Genomic DNA, 22,419 nt, shown 5'->3' with positions numbered 1-22,419 from the left:
GACGGCCTCTGCTTCTCTGCTGAGGGAATGGGTAGCAGAGGGAGGCAGCCCCCGTGATACTCGGGCTCAGCTGGCAAGCAGTACCCACGCTCTACGTCCTGGAGTGTGCTGGTGCCCTCAGGTCCCTAAGTTAGGGGACCTGGAGCAGGAAACCCTGGTGTCCCCCTCCTCACTGCAGCCCAGCCTCGGGGTGACCACTGGGGGACCTTGAGGTCTTGAAGTTCATGAGAGTGGAGGTGTGGGTCTGGTCCCCCAGGTGGGGCCCTAATGGGCCCTGGGGCCCAGAGTCGCTGGTTTGCTTCCCCCTGTGCCCACTCACTGCTCCCTGCTTCCTGACCTCCAGGGTGTGGATGATGTCAAGTGTCCTCAGCAAGGACAGTCAGCCTTAGCTGAGATTGGACCAGGCTCAGCTGGGCTCGGGCAGAGGCAGAAGAGCCCCGGGTCTGCTGGGGACGTGCCCAGGTGGGGGGTCAGTGTCCCCCCATGAGCCCCCGAGCCTTCCGGGGACAGGAAGCCCCAGCCTGCTCTGTCCCCGGAGGCTTTTCTCCTCACCCCTGTGTGTACATGTTCACATGTGCCACCGCCCCCGTCTGGCTCTGGGAAGTGACTGCCTTTCTCCCTGCACCCCCTCTTTCCTTCCTTTTTCTTTCTCAGCAAGGACATTATTCAACCCAATAACACCCAATTCAATAAGAAATGTTCAAGAGTAAGGATTAGTTGTCTCTGTATTAAAATGTTGTGTTAATTTAAAATAAATTTGTTCACATTGTTTTGAATATTTAAACCACACAAATTGATAAATAGGCACAAACTGACTCTTCTAAATACATGATTTATTTTGTTTAAAAATTTATAACACACCCATCAATAATGTCCCCAACAGGAGATGCTCGCTCACTTGGGGCGGGCGCCTCTGGAAGAACTCCTTTCTCACCACTGCTCTACCAGTCTTGGGGTCCACCCACAGGGACTTGGCCCACCCTGGGACTGCCTGAGCCAGCTTTTCTGTGCTCATCAGCAAGCCGAGAGGGCCTGTCCTCCCCGGTGTTCCTTGTGCGTCATGGTCATGGGCCGTTTGTGGCTGACACTGAACCTGAACACTAAGCTCTTGAAGATTTGAAGTTTGCAAAGCAACCTCAAAAGGGATTAAGATCCCTGGCAGGGACATCATCATGTGCTCTCAGGAATGTGACCCAGGAGGAAGTGCCCCAGCCACAGGAGGCTAGCAGGATTGTACAGAAAGAAATGCACACGGATAGAGCTGGAGTTTTCTTTTCATATGGAAGTTTCTGAAGTTCATTTCAACAGTCGAGGCTCTTCACTGAAAAACCTCCTGACATGGGTCTTATAAATCCAATCATTAATGTGTCCTAAAAGACCCGGGTCACCTGATAAGATAGCAGGTTGATCAGCTATCACCACCCAGCTAAATAGAGCCAGGTTTGGTGAGAAGCCTGGAGAGGACCTGGTGGGGACCAGCGCATGCCACACCTCCAGATCAGCAGCTGAGCAGCAGACAGACCCAGGCAGAGGGGAAGCAGGCCTGGTCCCACAGAGACTGAACTTGTGGGTACTCTCTAAATTCTAGCTCCCGTCAAAATCTCAGGAGGGGAAATCATGATTACTTGGCAGCAAAAGTCAAGGAGGAAAGGAAGGCCCAGAAAGGACGGCCCTCCTGGCTTGTGTCATCTGAGAAATGTTGTTTACATCTTCTCGGTTTAGCAGCAGACTATTAGCATGTCCAGAAATTCTTACGGTTGGATTCTTTGTGGAAAACACCAGGCACACACTTGCACTGGAAGGGCCACTCCTGTTGGCTGGGGCTGAGAACTTTTCCTCCCGAAGATAAAGGGGGTCTCTCAGCAGGGCCTGGGTGTGAGGGTCAGCTCTGCAGGGGTCAGAGGGATGGCCTGGGAGAGGTTCCAGCTTGGCCTGTGTGCAGGAACACCCAGGGTGTGAAGCAGAGTGTGAGGGACTCAGCAGGAGCAGGGGCCCTGCTGCCCAAGTTGCTGCTTCTAAACCTTTTAAGGAAAGAAAAAAAAAGTCAGAAATCTGGGAGTTTGAATAAAATTTTATAAAGCATGGGGGAGCCCACGGGCCCTCGGGACAGAATTCCTAGCTTGTCCCAAGCCCAGTCCCCACGGGACAGACAGGCACCTCAAAGCCTGAGCAGTTCCACTGGCACCTACAGGTGGGGCGGGAACCAGGTTTGAGTTTCTCAGGGGGCCACAACTGCACTTGAATGGTGGCTCCCTGGTGGGGTGCCAGTGCTGGCCCTGCAGCCTCTGGGTCTGGGGATTGGAATCACAGGTGTTCATGCCAGAGCTGGCCACAGTGGGGAAACGAGTGGCCCACACAGGGCAGTGTCCCCAGCCCCTCCCCTCTTATCTGAGGTGAGTCACCAGGCGCCCATGGGATTCCTTCAACATGACAGAGGAGACGGAGACTGTTACTGACAAGGGGGAGAGGGCTGACCCCACTGCCTCTGATAAGGAGAGCCAGGGGACGTCTCACAGAAATGCCTGGAATTCACTTTAGCACATCCAGCTCTTAATGTGACCTGCAAGAATGTCTCCCACCCAAGGCCCGGGAGGCGGGAGGCGCCACCCAGGGCGGGAGGCAGCCTTGGGGATGAACCAGGCTGGGGCGATCCCAGCCCGTCCTCCTCAGACCCTGTGACAGGACCTCAGCCTTTTGCAGTTCTAGAATGAGAAGTTTGGACTTTGATCTCTGGGATCCAAAGCCTGTAATCTCTGGAATCAGGTCCCAGGCTATCGCCTGCCCTGTGACCCGCCATGTGACCGGCCCTGTGCAGATTGTTTACCTACCTTGGCTTGAGTGTCATCATCAGTGGGGCAGCCTGTTCGGACCCCTCAGTCAGGCCCTGCCACCAAAGCTCTCTCACCCTGACAGTGGGGATGGGCAGAGCTGGAGACCCCAGTGTCCCCTGGGACCCTGGTGTTCCACAGTGGAGGGCACAGGTTACTTAGCTAGGTAAGTGTAGAGTCTGTGAATCACGCTGTCACTGAGCATAAATAGCAGTGTCTGAGCTGGAGCAGTGTCATGGTCCATTCAAGGAAATGACCCACCTGCCCCAGAAGGAGGCACGTGCACAAACACTCCCAACGCTCTTCAAACCCAGGCCTGTGGGGGCTTCAGGACACTCAGCCCTGGATATTTGTGGTTTGGGGATTTCTGGATAGAGCTTGGGGACAAACGGCCTTGCTGTAGTGGCTGGTACTTCCTGGACTCTTTCTCCTGAAGATGTGGCTCAATGTGGGTGCTGAGGGGCTGACGGGGTTTCTTCTACTGTCCGTGGGCCTGTGGTGGTTCAGAGGGCCTGGCCCAGGGAGCCCCGTCCACAGGGGCACATGCACTGATAGGGCAGGGCCTGCTCTACCGTACCACCTCCGTCCTCAGGGCGCCGGTCATGGGCAAGCCATCTGGCTGCCCAGCTGCCTGCCACACCTTCAACACCAGGGACTGGAGACTCCGCTCCCTGCCCTTGGGCACCGTTTCTGCTGGGGTGGGGGGTGGTTCTGGAGGCAGAGGGGGAGGAAACTCATGCATGGTTCTCTGGCTTCAGTCATCTTGCTTCTCCCCACTTTTCTGGAAATAAGCCCCCTCAGTCAGGGCTCTGGGAGAAGCCAGGGCCCACAGTAGTATTATAAGTGACATAGCGTAGCGCAGGGAACTGGTTGTGCAGCAGGGGGGCAGGGCCAAAGTCCACAGGATGGGGGGCCACACCTGGGCTGGAGCACCTGCCAGCAGGGGTTGTCCTCCAGCCAGGGGTTCTCGGGTCAGGCCCACCAGGTCACAGAGCACAGTCTTCGCACAGTAAACCTGAGGGTCTCGTCCACCCCGTGAGAGCTGGCCCCTCCCCACCTCCCTAAGCACACCAGCCCCCAAGGAAAGCCAACAGCAATCTAACCCTAACACAGCTGAACTCACACTCCTCCCCGCCAGGAGGTAGGGTCTGGGAAGCTCTCTCTTCCCTTCCACATCCCGTAGCTTAAACCCTGTCACGGGCAGTTAGTGACCATGCGTTCATCCTGGTGGCTGTTAGAAGGAGGGGGAGAGGGCAAAGCTAGATTAACTGAGCTACAAACACGTTCTCCACTAAAGCAGGAGCGCTCAGAGGGTGGCGGTCTCCTGTCCGTAGCTGGCCACACAGCCAGAGCGGCCATCCTGGCTACAGCTTCACCAAGGTGCGACAGTGATTCTCCTTCAGCAGAAACCGCAGTTCAACTTTGAGTTGGGACCATGGCTAGTGACATGCAGTATGATACATGGTGCTGGCCCAGCCGGCCTAGGGACCTCAGGTGAAGCAGCTGTGGGCTGCACAGGGGTGGGCGGGAGGGTGGCGCTGGGCACTGGACCTGGGAGCTTGGCACGTGTTCTGTCACTGAGCTGCCCCCCGGCAACTAAATGCATTTTTTTACTTCCATATTTTCAACATAAGTGGGTTTGTTGGTTCCCTAACCCTTTGCTGCCTAAGCGGAGGAGCGTCTGTACCCCTCTGTCATCTGCTCTGTGTCCCCTTTACCTGAGCCTCGTTCGCTTGCAGGGGTCTGGGCCCTGGGTGGTGCCGAGTGGAGTGTAGTTTCTCATGGATGCTTAGGCTCAGGGCGCAGTCACATCCAGCCCGGCCTGGGGTCTCTGGCATTGCAGACGATCTCTCCCTGCCCTATGGCACAGCAGCCCGATTCTCCTCCAGCCAGGCTCAGGCACACAGCCACACAGTAGCTCCCTTCTTTGCCTGCTGACTCAGAGGCATGGGGACCTGGGGGGCGGGGGACCTCAGCTCCCAGTTCAATGGGATCATTGTTGTGTCTTCTGGTAGAGGCACCCCGTCCCCCCCAGCTGTGGCCTCTGGTCCATTAGTGCCAAGGTCAGGGAACTGGGAAGCAAACATTTTGTTAGTGGGGCCCTAGGCGTGACCGTGAGACGAGCCCCTCCTCTCTCACTCACTGGGTGAAGGAGGGAAGCTTCCCTTCCGCTGGCGTTTTCTTTTAAAAGCAGAAACAGATGGGATAACTAAAGATCAATATATGCAGAACCACAGAAGGTGCCCAGAAGTCCCTGAGTCTGCTTCTGCGGTCCTTCATGTAGACTGAGAACAGCTCCCCAGGGCTCTCCCTGCAGCACACCCGGTACCTGAATCTTTTCAGTCAAGTCCCTGTGTCCCAAGAGGACAATCTCTATCTCGTCCACATAGGCGCTGACTCATTCACCTGTTCCTGCATTAATTTGCTCATGTATCTATTCAACAAATGTTTACTAACATCCACACCCAGAACAATGTGCCGAGACTGTCCCAGGTACGGGGCTGTTCCTGTGAGCAAGGCATGTGATTTCTCTGTCCTCCCAGACCTTGAAATTGAGTGTCTTTCAGAGCATATGCTGGTCCAGCACCCCACCTTCCTGACCTGAGATCTCGCAGGGAAATGGGGTGGGCTTTTCCTCACCAACATGTACCCCGTATTCTCATGCTTGCAATTTGGATGAGAAGTTAGCAATCAGCGATGGTGGAATAGCTTTCTGGAGGTCTGCTAGCCTCTCCTGACAGAACATGTTCCTGACAAGGACTTCAGGTTGGAAATGCAAGGCTTCCCAAGGCTTATCTAGACTCTTTGAGAACCAAAACGGTTCCTTTTTACTTGGTATGGGAAAAATAAAGAGAAGAGGTCCTCTGATCTTATCATAACTACTCATAACTACGGAGGAAGCATAACAAAATCATGATAAAAGATGTTTGGTAAACATGAACCAGAACTTCCTCAAGGTGATAAAAAGAGTCTATGAAAAATCCACCACTAACAACCTGCTGAGTTATGAAATAGCAATGATTTTCTCCTGTTAGTGGGACCAAGGATGTTTTCACCCATCCTTTCAACAATGCCTCAGAGGTTTTAGGTGGAGAATTAACAGTAAAAAGCCATAAAGATCAGAAGCAAGGTAGAACTGCTATTATTCATGAAACCCTATAGAACATTAAAAAAAAGTTCTCTAATAAATAAATTTAACAAGGTCACAGGACACAGAATGGATAATAAAAATTAGTTGCATTTCTAGAAATTAGTGATGAACAATTGTAAAAAAAATTAAAGGAAAAACACTAACATCACATCAAAAACACTAAGAGCTTAGGAATAAATCCAGTGGGATACGGGCAAGCGCAGATGGGAGAAAATGTCCACAGCACACGCAGTCACCAGGGGCTGGTATCCAGTCCACAGCTCTCTTACCAAGCTACCATCAAGACGGACAGCCCAGCAGGCGCCGTGGTGCACTCCCAGTGACTTGGGAGGCTGAGGCAGGAGGATCACAAGTTCAAAGCCAGCCTCAGCAAAAGCGAGGTGCTGAGCAACTCAGGGAGACCGTCTCTAAATAAAATAAAAAGTAGGGCTGGGGATGGGGCTCAGTGGTTGAGTGCCCCCGAGTTCAATCCCTGGTACAAAAAAAAAAAAAGACAGCCCAATGCAAGATGTGCAGAAGACATTGAAGCTCTTGGAAAGGAAGGAGGGTGTCTTGCGTGGCACTGTGTGGGTGAGTACACGTGTGAAGACGCACTGAAGTGAACATAAACAGTGAGCAGGAAAAGGAGCTCAGCACCACAGTCACCACAGAAACACAACTGAAGCCACAGTGAAGCGCCATTCACACCCAGAGTGTGACCGCCCACCGTAGCAGTGGAACGGCCACTTTAGGGAGCGCTTTGCAGTTTCCCTGTGAGCGGAACGTGCGTCCCCCACGGCTGGGGGTGGTGCTCAGTGTGGAGTGTATGCTCAGCACGCACAAGGCCCGGGTTCCCTCCCAGCAGCCCAGGAGCCAACAACCAAGCACATCTCTTTCCAGTGGTGCAGCCATCTCACTCCTTCAGCAGGGAAATGAAAATATACACCCATCCCGCAACTTGCACAGCATGAACGTTCCCTGGGCTGAACCCTGGAGGCCTGGGCGCTTCCTTTCACATGAATTATTTCTACATTTTTAAAAAATGGAAAGAAAAAAGAGAAAATGCGTTCGTGTTCAGCTTCTTCTGTTTTCCTAGCGCTCTCTCCCGGTGGCCTCTCCCACGTGGACACCTGGACCACGTGGACAGGCAGAGATTCTGACAAGCTCTTCCGTCTGTGTCCTCTGGCAAGTTTCTCTGAAGGTTCACTGTGGTCAGCCCTTCTCCGCGTGTTTCATGGAGACATTAAAGGGGGACCTGTGGATTCAGTGATCCATGCTGGGCGGGGCCCTACAGATGCTAGACAGGAAGACACCGCTCAGATCTCGAGGGAACCTGGTGACCTGAACCAGACGGCACGTCAGCTCTCTCCAGCTCTCTCATCACACATCACGGCCTTAATTTTTATATGATGCGAATTCATTGCAGAAAAAAAAATAAAGATACGAAAGCATGAGAAGAAAACAGTAGCTGCTGTGAGTGCTGTAGCCATGGGGTCCCCTCCTTTTATACAGCTATCCTCCCTAAAAGTTGTGGTTACAGCATGCATGCTATGCCACTGTTCTGCACTTAATATGTACTGGAAAAAATTCTCACAGGATTAAATGTCCCGTAATATGAAGATAATATATTACTAAACAAAGTTTGTGTTGTTGGAAAGTTTATTTCCATTTTGTCAGATCTTGTGTCTATTTAGCTGCACCCCTTTTTTTTTTCTGGCAAGAGATCTACCCAGGGTCAGTGGCAGGTGGGCTCTGAGAACATTCTGGGCACGGTGGGCAGGAGATCCCAAGAGGAGGTAAGATCTGGCGTGGAATATTCTACAGACCAGAAAAGGGGCAGCCCTGGGAGATGATAAGGGTATGGATGTGTGAAGACTGGGAAGAACCAGCCAGGCAAGGAGGGGTGCAGGTGAAGGCTCTGCACCTCAGGAGCATGGTGGGGAGGCTGGATGGCAGGGGTGGGCAGGAGCGAAGGGCCAACCCTGGGCCCCCTGGGGGCCAGCTCGCAGCAGTGCCTGCAGGGGCATGGGTCAGAGTTCAGAGGAGCCAGGGAGAGCCATGCAGCTCCCCTGGGCCGGAGCTCAGGACGGAAGTGGCTGTGGAGCCAGGAATGGGAACAACCCCTCCTGCTGCGCCCTGGGGTGAGAGGACTNGGGGGGGGGGGGGGCACGTTGGGTGCTGGGAGCTCCGCACAGGAGCCGGGCTGTGCCGCCTGCGCACTTCCCTGATCCCACTCTGAACTTGAGGAAGGTAGTGAGTGACGGCTGCACTACCCTCTGCTTTTCCCTGGGCCAGAGACAGGATGAACGAAAGGGAGCTTGGTGAGCACACGGCCAGTTTGCCCGTGTGGTGCTTGGTGACCGCTGGACAGCAGGGCACACTCCCTGAGCTGCTGTTCTGTGGGGTCAGAGTGGGGTCTGCCTTTGACTGGACAACCCCAACCCCCCCTGGGAGCATGCACGAGGGGGTCAGGGAGGCCTGGGTCACTCTGCACCTGCTGCCCAGGACCAGAGGCCTAGTTCTTACTTCCGGCCACTTCTATTTGTTCCAGTCACATCTGGGACTAGCACCACTTACAATCAGGCTCCTCCATCTCAAAGACTCACTAAGTGAATTCTAGAGGATTCCGGAGGAGGCCTGAGAGGAAGGAGGGAGCCTGTCGAGCAGGGCTGGCTCTGTCCGGTCCTCGTCCCCTGGGCACATCCTAGAGTTTCTCTGATGCTGCTGCTTCATCTCAAGTGATATCCTATCAAGGTGTGAGGACTGGCCTGTGCTGTGTCCACGCTGTGCCTGGACATTGTGGGGCCTACCTTGTGTCCCGCTTTTTCACTGTCTGAGAAGGAGGCCGTACAGCGGGAGGACCGCGGGCTCTATGGGTCATCTGCTGTTACCAGTGCAGACGGCAGCCACAGTTCTGTGGTGTTCGATCGATGCCTGCAGGGTTTGGTTTTGGTTTTGGCAGCCTCAAGATTGAACCCGGGTGCTTGACCACTGGGCTCAGCCCCAGCCCTTTTTATTCTTTATTTTGAGACAGGGCCTCACTAAGCTGCTGAGTCGACCTCGAAGTTTCAACCCTCCTGCCTCAGCCTGCACAGTCACTGAGATGACAGGCGTGGCCCCTGGGCCCAGCTGCACTGCTCGGGTGTGAAGAGCCTCCTCCTCAGGGGGAGTGTCTTGGGGAAATTCTTTTGTCACAGGAGCTCTTCTAGAAAGGGCTGCTCCTGAGAGGGTGGGCCTTGGGTGACTCCAGAGCTTCAGTCTGCCCTGGGAAGTAGGGAGGCTCTTCACATCCCAGACATTCTTAGAGGGTACAGAGGAGGCGGAAAGAAAGGCTATTCCCAGTTCTCCTCCGCATCAGTGCCACATGATACCCCACGGGCATGATCCTAGGCAGGCACAAGGGCATGTGGCCTTTGGAGCCAAGGCAGGGCCCTGCTCCTGGTTGTGCCCAGCCCAGGGCTCGGGCTTCCATGGCAGACTCAAGGAGCCCATCTCCCTCCATCCAGCCACACACTCAGGCCCTGCTTTCTCAGGAGCGGACTCTTCCAGGTGAGGAAAATGTGCCTCCAAATGATCTGAGCTCCTGGGTTTGGAGCTAAGGAACGTAAGGTGTTTGAGTGACATTACGGGCAGGAGGGAAATGAAACCAGCCAGCGGGAGCCACCTTGCCGTGGAGCTGGCTCTGTGGGCAGGTGGCTGGCACTCCAGGGCCCAGGGCAAGGTCTGTGGGGTATGGTGGGGCCGCCCCGACAAATAGCGGGCAGGAAGAGCAGAGGCTCAGAGGCCAGCTGGGGAGGCCCATGGGCCTTCTGAGCCCTTTGCGGTTACTGTCCTTCAGAAACAGAGACACAGCTGGCCCACGGGCTGGGGAGTGCTCCGTGGGCCAAGCTGGCCTCTGGGTGAAGACGGGCCTCTGCTCCACTCCCCGAGTTCTCTCCTGATCCTGGAAGTTCACGCTCTGTTCTCTGGGCTGCCATCTCCTTTCTGTGAACGAGGACACAGTGTCCGTCTGTGTGGCCAGGACCTATGTCAGACCCAGGGCCCTGGAGTGGCCTGTGAACTTGAGAGTAGTACCTCCCGGGGGCCAGGCCTGCTTGGCCCTGACCTGGGCCTGGGGGAGTCCTGGTCTTGCTGTGGCAGGGGCTCCAGGAGTCGAGGGAGGGTGTGGCGAAGGCCTGTGGGTCGGCACCCCAGTGTGGCTGCTGCTGCTGAGCCTGGGCGAGACACCTCTGAGAGCCCAGTCTGCCCTGCCGGGCTCCAAGGCCTCTGCGCAGACGTCTGACTGGCATTTTGTAGCTCAGGCCCCGGGAGAGACGCCTGCTGTCTTTTTACAGCTGGGGCTCCACCCAGACTGCAGCAGGGCCCAGCGCCCTGTCACACCCTTGGCATGGACGGGGTTTTCATTCATGTGGGATCTGGAGCTGCAGCTGTGCCCCAGAGAGGAGGCCAGGAGGAGGGCAGCCTTCACATCTTGCAGGCTCACTGGGAAGCTCTTTGAAAATGAGCTGTAATTAAACCCACATCACGATGGGGCATTGTGAGTTCAGGGCACTGAGAGGTCTGGCTTTGCTGCGGCTCATGGTATGGCTGTGAGTGAGGATTTAAATAGGCCTTTCCCTCCAGGATAATGCCACGTTACTCTCGGGAAGTTGCACAATGTCACATCAGAGTCCGATGCACAGCTGAGTTCAAAAAGAGTACTAGGTTGAGTGTCAGTCTCTTAGGGATGGATGTAGACCATTGATTAAAATGAAATGTTGGGTCAGAAAACCCACACTTGTCCAAACACCGGGAGGCGGGCTGGGCTCCACAGAGCTCCGGAGGGAAGGTCAGGGAAGCTCAGTGTGTGAATCAGTGCTTCGTCCTTTTGAAGACTGTCCACTTTACAGTAACAGTGTCAAACCCAGGGGCAGGATTCAGCCAAATGCGTTAGGAGGCTTCCTGTGTCACAGGAAGGCTTTCCAGCTCAGCCAGCAATCTGAAGACCCCACTGAGCAGGGCCCGTGAGCAGCAACCCCTGTGGGCCGCTTCCAGGCTGGGCCTGCCCACCCAGCTGGGCCACTTGGGGGTCAGCACACAGGTGAGCCGGGCGAGACACAGTGGGCCAGGTGAGAGATGCGGAGATGGTTCTCCATGCCAGCGTGTGGGGGATGAGTCAATGCATTTGAGATGTGCTGGGACACAGAATTGACTGACTTGACCTTGATTGGGTTAGGAATGAGGGGACAAGAGAGCTTTGTGTGTCTTCTAGTTCCTACAACAGGATGCTTAGGCGCAACGAATCTAATACAGACGAGAAGATGGGATCTGGAACCGGATGAGTTTGTTTGCCCCATTGGATTGGAGTGATGTGGGATGGTAAGAGGTGAGAGGGTAGGAAGGTTCGCACGTGGGCTTGAAGCTCAGTGAAGAGATCTGGGCTAGAGGTACCACGTGAGATTCAGCACCATTGGGAAGATAATTCTAGAAAGAGACAAGGGTGAGATGACAGGGTAGGGGGAGAGATCGTCGCCCGAGGAGTCCCTGTGAGTGAGGGATGGCAGGAAAGTGCTCCTGGAGGAGGCCGGGAAACTGCGGCCACAGGCAGTGGAGAATGTGGGACGGGGAGCCACCGAGCAGTAAGGAAGGGGACCCCGTCTGTCCACGTGGCAGCCCACGCTCACCCTCAGGAAGAGTGCAGCCAGGCCAAAATGGCGGGCCGCTCTGGCTGCAGTGGATGAATAGGCCTGTGGAAACACTGACCCATGCCTGTTCAAGGATGTGATGGATTGTTCTAGAAAGTTTGATGAAGAAAAACTATGAACACTGAATAACATTGATGAAATGCAGTTGGTGGGTGATGGAGCTTATGGGGTGGGAAGAGGGTGTGACACCAAGTGCTCCCAGGGAGCGACGCGGTCTCTGGCAGGACGGGCTGGGCATCAGGCCAGGGCGAGCACTCTGAAGCCGGCCTTCAGATCCCAGTTCTGCTTCCTGGGTAGGCAGGGCGTTCAGTCACAGCAGAGAGGTCAGCTCCCACTAGCTCCAGAAGGGGCGGCTCTGGGCCTCTAGAGCTGAGCACCAGGGGACTGCTGGTCAGGCCTGGGGCCGAGGTCGGCAGGGAGCCCCAAAAGCCTCCTGCAGACTTGCTCCTTGTCGGGGAGACACAGCCACCCTGGGATCAGCTCAGGGGACCCCAAGTTCCTGACTCCAGAGAGAAGAGGAAACTCCCCAACAGAAGGGCTTGCTAGGCCTTGCCCCCAGGTCCACAGTGGGACGTGGAGCCACGGTGGACAGCTGGACATGGAAGCAGGAGGACTCCTCAGTGGGGACGATGAACAAGTGGACCTCACACACACGGTGGCGATATACCCCAGTGTCCCTGGACCTCGTCTCTCTCCCTAAAGATGCAGGTGCCATCTGACCCTATCACCTTATCTATCACTTGAGATAATGTACCCACATCTGGTCCATGGCTGGCACCATAGGTTCTCAACCCGTGTTGGTGTCGTGTTTGCAAGACTCTATGCTTTTGGAGCAGTTTAAGGTTCACAGAAAAACAGAAGAAGACCCAGGACTTCCCATATACCTCTCACCTCCACGCACACAAAGCCCCCTCCTGCCATGACATGTCCACCAGACTGTCTCACTGTTACAAGTGATGAACCTACATCGACACACCATCACCTAGAGTCTGTACCTTAATTAGGGCTCACTCTTAGTGGGATGCATTCTATGGATTTGAACAAAAGTAAGGAGACATGCATCCATCACTTTAGTATCATATGGTATTTTCACTCTCTAAAAATCCCATCTTCCTGTCTGTTCATCCCTCCTATGTTAGTCAGCTTTCTGTTACTGCAACGAAATACCTAAGGTAATCAACTTAGAAAAGACCAAAACGTTGCATTGGTTCATAGTTTTCAAGGCTTTAGTCCATATGGTATTGACCTTGTTTCCTTTGGGCCTGTGGTGAGGCAGCCCGACACGGTGGGAGTGTGTGTGGAGGAAAGCTGTTCACCTCCTGGCAGAAGTCAGGAAAAGACCAGCCACCAAGACCCCTGGTGACCTCCCTTCCTCCCACCAGGCCCGGCCTCCTGAAGGTTTTACCACCTCCCGGGAGGGCCAAGTGCAGGAGCAAACCTGTGGCCTTTAGAGACATTCAGACCAAATCTAGCCCCTCCCTCCCCCGGCCCCTGGCAACACTGGGCTTAATGTGCCCTGATTCTGCCTTTTTAGAATAATGCACAGTTGGAGTCATGCAGTCTGCCACTTTTCAGATGGCTTTCTTTCACGTGATGATCTGCGTGAGATTTCTCCTGTCCTCTCTGGCTTGAGAGCTGAGTGTGAAGCACTCTCCCACCGTTTTATTCATTCACTACTGAAGGACGACTTGGAGGCCCCCAATTTGGGGTGATTGTGAATAAGGCTGCAGTATGAACCCACGTGCAGGGTGTGTTTGTGTGTTTTCTGGTTTGGCCTGGCCACACGTTTCCACGCCCGTTGTGCAGAGGAGTGGGATCCTGTGGTAAGTGTCGGTGAGGGTTTGTAGGAGACACCAGACTCCCCGGAGCACTGCGCTCTTCTGCACTCCCACCAGCAGTGGGGAGACCTGCTGCTCCTCACCCCCGCACGGGGTGGGCCGCCTCCTGTCTTGGCCGCCCTGACGGGTGCAGCGGTGTCTCGCTGCTGTCCGACCTGCGTGTTCCTGATGACGTCCCACGTGAAGCATCTTTCCAAACGCCTCCTTGCCATCTGTAGGTCTGCCGTGGCGAGGTCAGGGCCCGTTCTCCAGTGGTTTTTGGTTCCTTGTGGCAGTTTTAGGAGCTCTTTGGCGAGTTTGGACAACGGTCCTCTATCAGATGCACCTTTCACCAATACCTCCCCTAGATGTGGCTTCCCCTTTCTTTCTCTTGACAGTGACTTTTACAGAGAAAAAAGGGTTTATTTGAATGAAGCCCAGCTTACCCATGCTTTCTTTTATGGATCACTCTTTGCTGTTGTATCTAAGAAGTCGTCACAAACCCAGGGTCACCTAGGTTTTCTCCTCTGAGACTGTTACAGTTTTGCGTTTTACGTTTAGGTCTGTGACCCACTTTGAGTTAACTTTTTATGAAAGGTGTAAGAGCTGGTCTAAATTTACTTTTACCTGTGTGGATGCCCAGTGTTCGGCACAAGCCCCGTTGTATCACCTTTGTTCCTTTGTCAAAGTTCAGTTGCCTCTATTTTTGTGGGTCTGTTTCTGTATCCTCTGGTGTTTCCATTGATCTTTTTGTCTATTCTTTTATCAATATCACAGTGTCTTGATTCCTATAGTTTTATAGAAAGTCTTGAAATTATCTTTAACTTTGTTCTTCTCCTTCAGTATTGTGTTGGCTATTTGAGGTCTCCATATTAATTTAAGAATTCGTTAGTCAATAATAATAATTTGCTGGGATTTTGATTGGGTTTGCATGGAATCTATAGATCAAGTTGGGAAGAACTGACATCTTGATAATATTGAGTCTTCCTATTCACGAACATGGAACATCTATTTAATTCTTAGATTGTTTTCATGAGAACTTTGCAGTTTTCTTCAGATTGACTTTTTGATTTATTCCTAAGGCATTTCATTCTGGGGCGGTGCTAATATAAATGTTAATGTGTTTCTAATTTCAAGTACCATTTGCTCATTATTGGGACATAGGAAAGAGAATGACTTGCATATTTATCTAGTCTTCTGCAATCTTGCAGTCATCCCTTAATAAATCCAGGAGGGTTTTTTGATCCTTTTTTTTCCAGGTTCTCTACATAGATGATCCCTTCTTTTGTGAACAAAGACAGTTTCACCTCCTCCTTGCCAGTCTGTGTGTCTCTTAAGTCTTTGTCTAGTGTGTTGCCTGAGCGAGGACTTCCTGTCCAATGTTGACAAGCAGTGGTGAGAGGGCCCTCCTTGCCTTGTTCCCCACCTTTGGGGGAAAGGTCGGATTCGCTCACCTGTAAGTACCATGATAGCTGCTGAGTTCTCGTGGATTTCTTTTATTCAAGTTGAGGAAGCTCCTAGTTTACTGAGGGTAGCTCTTGTTTTTTGTGGCTAAGTGAAAGGGGATACGTGAGATGAGATCGTGTTCTGCGTGGCTAAGGGGACACAGGTCAGAGAGAGGCCCTGGAGAGTACGGAGCTCACCCTGGGGGATCTTCAGCTGCACTGGCAGGAAGGGCGCGGCCGGCTAGCCTAGATTTTGGAGCAGAACAGGCCCAGGCGCTTGGCTTTCCAAACCTCTTTGAAGAGCTTCCTCTCTAGTTTCAGATGAAGGGTGGGGCAGGCGCCGGGCCGCTGTCCCACGCAGGGCCAGAGCCAGGGCAGCGGGGTGCGGGTGAGCAGGCCGAGGGGCCCCGTGCGGTGGCTCTGAGCAGCACAGCTCCTGCCTGCAGAGCACACAGAGCCTCTGCTGAGCCCACAGTCGCTTACATGTGAGCCAACTTTACAACCCAATTCAGGAGAAGTGTTTTCTGTTTCTTTTCTTCTTTGAAGCAGGACATGAGGAAGAGATAGGAACTAGAAGAAAGGGGTCTATTTCTGTCTCCTTATCTCCCTCCCCCAGCCTCCTGGCATCCTGCTGCGGGCCTCCCAGGCACTCAGGGCCCAGCCTGTCTGGTCTGGCTCACTGACCTCACGGACCCCATGGGTCCCCTGTGTCTAGCAGTTAGCACACATCCCAGCTCTCTCAGCTCCGTCAGTGTGGACTTAACACTTGAGTCTTACTTTTAACATGTTCTGAAAATGACTATAAAAAATCTTCACTGAGGACTTCTAAGGAATGGACAGCATGTCACCCTCAGCCTTCCTAACGAGAATCTGCCCAGGACTAGACTCTTGGCTCCGTCTTAATCGGAATATCTGGGGTTTTGATCGTATCAATGGCCAGTAACACTCTGCCTTGTTAAGACTAGAAGGAGGTGTCCTGCAAATCCTCATTTCCTGAGCCAGGATTTCTTTTGAACTCTAGGTAAATTCTAGCCAAGTGAATAGCTGAGAAATTGGGAACCCTTTGTTATTGTTTTAAGACGAGGGCTTCCCTTTGTCAGGCACGGGAGCTGGATTAATGAAACTGGCCCAGGGCAGCTTCTTCCTAATATATTTGCAAATGAGAAGAGAATTGGCAAGTGGGGATCCCATCACCCTGGGTTTTCTCTTGCATTTTGGTATAGTCAGGGGGATCTTTAATGCTTGACCAACTTCCTCTCTGACTCAGTAACCTGCAGTGAAACAGGAGCCACGTCCACCCACTTCCTTCTGGATGGAAAAGGAACCACTGAAGTCCACAGCACAGGCTCTGGAGGCAGTGAAGCAGGGCAGACTCACATTTTATCTGGCACAACTGGGCATTCCCTGGGGAGCACACAGACCGGGCTGTGGGCTTAGGGCTCCCATTCCCAAAGGACAGCTGGGCTCACAGCAAAGTGCCATTTACATCACATTTAAACAATACAGGACGAGCCCTGCTGCCTGGAGGAGTCACAGCAGGGAAGGGCGGAGCCTAGGAGCTGACTCCTTAGTCCCCAAGTCGCATTGTGTGGCCTCAGCCCCTCCGTCTTCCCTCTCCCAGGAGTGAGGACTGAGTGAGGCATTGCTTGTGAAAATCACACCATGGCCTGAAAACACTGCCCTCAAGTCACTCTAAGCAAAGTAGGTATGAATGCGGGTCAGTTACCATGCTGAGGGATTTTTGTATTGGGCAATGGCTGAAGGAAATTATAAGTAATAACAGAATGTGTTTACAGAGTTATTTGGATCAGTGTAGTACAGGTGCAAGAAAGATCAGGAGCCCAGTCTTACTCTCCTTAATAAGGGAAACTATATATGATTATATAAATGATATTGGAACACGACCCTTTTTCTTTCTTTCTTTGTTTATATTTAGCGGTGTTGGGGATCAAACTCAGTGCCTCACACATGCTAGGCAAGCGCTCTACCACTGAGCCACAACCCCAGCAGCCATTTTTCTTTATGTTGAAAAAAGTTAGATCCTGCCCACAGTATTTACAAAAATAATTTTCAGATTAATTAAAAAATTAAATGTTATCTAAAAACTTCTAGAATTAATACATAAAAATAAATAAGATCATACTTCAGTTTTCAGGAGTAGAAAAAGACTGTAAGCAAGACCCAAGAAGACAAAGAAAGTAAAGACTGATCAATTTGACCATATAATATTTTTGTGGTTAAAAATTTCCTTAATAAATGCTTACTGGGGTACAGCGTACAGTATATACAGAGAAAAGCACAGATCTGTGCCCTGCTTTGACTAGCAGCATGGCAGGCAAGTGATATTGTGTAACTTCCAGACCAGCCCCGTGTTTGGGATGCTCCCTCTTAGAAGCAGCTGTGGGAAATCATGGAGGACTGAGGCCCTGTGCCAGCTTCCAGGAGGTGTGTACGCCATCTTGAATTTTCCAGCTCGGTTGAACCTTGGGACTGCAGACAACGACCAGGGAAGTCAGTCCACAGAAAATGAAGATAATATCTTAATCTTTTAAACCACTGAGTAAGTTTTGGGGTGCTTTGTTATGCAACAACAGATTGTAGAAACACTTCTTTCTCCATGGCCGTGCGGAGTCACTTTTACCATAAACCAGGGAACACGTAGCTGGGTGCAGTGGCCATGCCTGTAATGCTAGCAGCTTAGGAGGCTTATTCAGGAGGGTCTCAAGCTCGACGCCAACCTCAGCAACCTTGTGAGACTGTGGCTCAAAATAAAAAAATAAAAAGGACTGGAGATATGGCTCTGTGATAAAAGTACCTCTGGGTTTAATCCTCAATATCCATCTAAATAAATAAGTAAATAAATAAACCAAGCAGCACAGTTTCAGATCTGGTTCCGGGTTCTTCTATCCCATTGGTCCATCTAACTATACTTTCATTAGTTTCATAAAATTTGTTTAGATCTTTGCATCTTGATAATATTAAGTTTTCTCTGTAGAATTCTTGAACATATTTCATGAGCTTTATTCCTTTTGAGTTACCTGAATATACAATGTCATCTGCAAAAACCAAAGTTTTATTTCATACTTTTTGAACTTTACTATTGTTTTTTTGTTTTATAGAACTAGTAAGGCCCTGGAACACGGTGTTGATGGAAGTGGCAAACTATCATCATACTCCCAATCTCGGAAGGAAGGTCTTCAATATTTCACCATTTGTTTGGATTAAGATTTTTTTTCCTTGTTAATTCCTTTTATCAGATTATGGATATTCCTTTTTGTTTCTAATTTGCTAAGAACCTTTAAACAATAATTTTTAAAATTTTTACTAAATCCTTTCTTGTATATTTTGATGATTCTATGACTTTTTTTTCTATTAGTTGAATGGCACTGATTGATTTCAGATGTTAAATCAACCTTGCCTTCCTGCTGTAAGTCTAATTTGGTTGCTATTATTTTTCTTTTTATATGTTGCTGTATTCAATTTTCTTTTATTTCTTTCTCTTTTCTTTCTCCTTTTGGATCTATGTTTGGAAAAGAGATTGGTGTACTATTTTCCCTTTTGTAAAATCCTTACTGGATTTTTAATATAAAGGTTGTGCTAGCCTCGAAAGTCAAGTCTGATGCTTTTCTCTTTTTCTGTTTTTGAAAGAGTTATTGTAGGGGCTGGGGTTGTGGCTCAGCGGTAGGGCGCTCACTTAGCACGCGTGAGGCCCTGGGTTGGATCCTCAGCACCACATAAAAATAAATAAATAAAATAAAGATATTGTATCCAACTATAACTAAAAAATATTTTTTTTTGTTTTAAAAAACAGTTATTGTAAGTTTAGTGTTATTTCTTTTTAAATTTTTTTGTGGACTTCACCTTTAAAGCCATCAGGGACTGAAGATTTCTTTGTGGAAATTTTAAAATTACAAATTCAGTTTCTTCAATAGACATTATGCACAAACCAGAAGTCTCTCTTATTGATATTTAGCATAGACAAGAATAATCCCTTATATATTCTGAATTGTGTTCAGGGATATTAATTGCTGCCTGGTTTTCTTTTCTTTTCTTGTTTGGTACTAGAGATTGAACTCAGGGGCACTTAACCACTGGGCCACATCCCTAGCTCTTTTTATATGTATTTTTTTGACACAGGGTTTTGAAAGTTGCTTATGGCCTCCCTAAGTTGCTCAGGCTGGCTTTGAACTTGCAATTCTCCTGCCTCAGTCTTCTGAGCTGCAGGAATTACAGGCATGAGCCTAGCTAATTGGTGGACTTTTAAATTTTTGAATAATAATTTTTAAACAACAGGAAGGAATCTATATTTTGTGAAATGGAACAAGCTGAACATATTTTTAAAAATATTTTTTAGTTGTAGTTAGACACAACATCTTTATTTTATTTATTTACTTTTATGTAATGCTGAGAATTGAACCCAGGGCCTCACACTGCTAGGCGAGCGCTTTGCCACTGAGCCACAACCCCAGCCCACGAACATATATTTAAAAAAAATAAATATAACAATTTTCAGAACAAAGTATAGAATCAGGATCTACTTAGAGTGCACAGCGATTAAAAAAACCCAGCAGAATACTACTATTTATTTTTTGAACTTGTTGACGCACACACATACACACACGTAGAAAAAGACAGTGCACACACGCACACACACACAGCAGGCATAGCAGTGGCGACGGGGGGTGGGGCAGTGCAGTGGGCAGAGGGAGAAAGGCTGGCCTTGCCGCCGTCTGCCATGTTGGGTTTTCCATTGACAAGAGCATGAAGCTGCCTGCAGCCCGTGGAATGAAATATTCCCCTGCAGGTGCTGGGAACAGGTGTCCCCAGCCGTGGGTGCTGGTCTGGCCTGGCAGGAGGTGTCTTTTGTGTCCCCAGTCCTCTCCTCTGGGAGGGGCAGCCAGGGTCCAGAGATTGGCTGCTGTCCCTCGTACAGATGAGGAAGCTGAGGCTGGAGAGGAGGGTCAGCTCTCGCATCTGCTCAGGTCACTCAGTGGCAGGATGGACACTGGACAGACAAAGCTGGTCTTCACAGTGTGTGTTTCCGGCCATCTCAGGCACCATGCATGCTGCCCGGGCTCGTTAGTGGGGCCGTCCAGGGACTGCAACGCCTGAAAGACGGAGTGTCTTCCAGGCAAGTTCCTCAGTTGATGAACACAGCCCTGCAGCTGGGGCTGGAGCTGAAGTCCAGACTCGGCCTGGCACTCGGTCATCGCTGGCACCTCTAGTCACCATCGGGTGGCTCAGAGCTGCCTACCTGACTTCTCTGCAGTGGGTTTCAGAAGAGTCTCCCACACAGCAGCACTGTGGGGTCTCCCCCCCTCCCTGTGGACGCCCACAGACCACTCAGGTTATTTTCTCTTCTCTTGCTTGCTCATGGGGGCAGAAGCTCTCCAAAGGACCCAGAGAAAGTTCCTTCAGAGCAAGAAACCCAGCTCCTTGGTGGGAAGTCTGGGTATGTCAGGCTTTAGGCCCAGATGGATCCAGGACAGATTGCCAGATTCCACAAGACAAGATAGGACATCCAGCTACATTTAAATTCCACTTAAGAATTCTTTTTTTCAGTATGTGTCCCAATGGTTTCTACCTGGAATTGAAACTGAACATGGTGGGTTGCATTTTATCTGGTGGCCCAGACGCAGGGCCTCAAAGGATGGCATCTGCCTGTCTCTCTGTTCTCATAGGCATCTGCAGAATTCCTTTCCTGAGCCAGGTTTCTTGTCCTGCAAGGGCTGCAGGCCAGGTTCGGGGGCCTGGTATGGCCCTGACCTCACACTGGGGCAGGAGGAGGAAGTCATGGGGTCCCCAGCAGATGGTCTTGGGGGAAGTGGGCCAGCCCTACCCCAGCCTCATGGAAGAGGGCTCTTGCATAAAGCACACCTGGAAGTGGGCTGTCCATGGCAGTGTGCTGCCCTCTGCCTCATGCCTACTGCCCAGTCTTTTTTCGTCTTTCTCCTCCCTGGTCCTAGGTGTGTAGCTTCTAGTCCTCAACTGCCTCGTGGTTGCAAAATGGCTGCTGCAACTATGATCATATCTACATTCCATTTATTGAAACCTGCCCACGTTCAAACAGCTTTCTTGGAAGCGTCACCCAACCACATCCTACAGTTCAGAGATCTTTCAGGATCTCTAGATTGGAATCATCCAGGCAGTAGGTAACATTTGGGATGCACCCATAACATGCATCTAATATTTTCCCCCAAGGCCTTATTTAGTCTAAAGAAAATACATTGTATAAACCAGCAGTGTGTGGGCGTTAGTCACCGGCTCACAATACGCTAGGATCCTGGGGGCTACAGACTCCAAGCCTGGAGGGAAACAGGCCTGGGGAGCGAGGGGAGGGGCTCCAGGGGCTTCTTCCCCGTCCCCTCCTTTCCACCTACCCCACCCGGCCCCTCCTCTAGCTGTGGATTGGGCTTGGAGGACCCCCTGCCTTTTCTGCCCAGAGTAGCCGCACGGGACCTGTCTCCCTGAGGAACGGCTGCGGGGAAGCAGCGCCCTTTTAATCTGCACCCGTGTTCTTCTTCACTTGGGGAAAACCTTTCCGATTGTCATTTACTTTGTGTTCACTTATTTCTACATTAAATACACCCACTGCTCTCTGCCTGGCCCGTCCCCCGGTCCAGCAGGGCGCATCACAGGGAACTGCCATCCTGCCCGCTGGGCAGACCTGGGCAGAGGGTCGGCCTTCTTCCTGGCAGGGGCCTTCCTGCTTCTTTGCGGCCTCCGGGCCCAGGACGTCTCCCTCCGAGGGACTTAGGTCTCGGCATGGTCGTCCAGCGCCCGTGGTTTCTAACACATTCTTAGCCTCAATTTGTTTCTTCATCCCTGTAATTTCTCATTTTATTTTATTCTGTTTTTTCATTTCATCTTTTCTCAGTGATTTTGTATTTTTTACTCTAAGCTAAGTTTCACAGACTTGGTTCCTGAGACGTGTCCTGCCTCCTGGGACGTGTCCGCAGTAGGTGTGACCCTGTCTCCTGTGAGCTCCACCAACTCCCTCTTCCTTCCTTTGAGTCCTTCCGCAGCTGCGCCTCTGAGCACTGCCCACACGCCTCCCCACTCCCCCGCACTCCTGTCCTGGGCCAGGGTCCCCTTGAGATCCCACATGCTGTTGGCAGCTCTGTCCACCTGCTCCGGGGTGCACCCATCACCCCAGAGACTAGAACCCTGGCCCCTGCCCCCTGGGCCTCTGCTGCCACATTGGGACACGCAGACAGACTCTGTCCACCAGGACAGGCTTCCTGAGCAGGGGGACTTGGCCCTCGTGAGTCCAAGGCTTCTACCGTCCCTCGCTGCCCACCCCTGAGAGCAAACCCTCCACGGGCAACACTAGGTATGCAGAGAGCCAGGGGCCGAGTGGTGGCCAGCACTCAGGGGCTGCCCTGCGCCTCTGCCCATGGCCCCCAGCACCCTCTGGTCCACGCCTGCCCTCCTGGCCGCGTCTGTGCTGTCAGACTTGACCCCAGCTCTCCCCACCCCCACCGTGGGGGTCTCCCTGGCCCTGACCACCCATCC

The 22,419-nt window shown here is 51.6% G+C and overlaps 2 long non-coding RNA genes across 2 annotated transcripts; one reads left to right on the top strand and one right to left on the bottom strand.

Annotated features, from left to right (window-relative positions):
• Positions 1-812: 812 nt before the first annotated feature.
• On the bottom strand, positions 813-4,748 carry LOC125617596. Its single transcript, XR_007348635.1, has 2 exons — positions 4,547-4,748; positions 813-2,021 (listed from the first exon to the last, which is right to left on the bottom strand). It is a non-coding gene; the product is annotated as an uncharacterized LOC125617596 (long non-coding RNA).
• A 4,484-nt stretch (positions 4,749-9,232) lies between these two features.
• Positions 9,233-18,513, top strand: LOC125617595. The gene is made up of 3 exons (XR_007348626.1): positions 9,233-9,507; positions 17,297-17,464; positions 18,024-18,513. It is a non-coding gene; the product is annotated as an uncharacterized LOC125617595 (long non-coding RNA).
• Positions 18,514-22,419: the final 3,906 nt, after the last annotated feature.

The sequence above is a fragment of the Marmota marmota genome, unplaced genomic scaffold (assembly GCF_001458135.2).
Source record: "Marmota marmota marmota unplaced genomic scaffold, marMar, whole genome shotgun sequence".
Lineage (NCBI taxonomy): Eukaryota > Metazoa > Chordata > Mammalia > Rodentia > Sciuridae > Marmota > Marmota marmota.
Note: the sequence above shows the minus strand (reverse complement) of the source record. Positions and strands in the feature narration are given on the sequence as shown.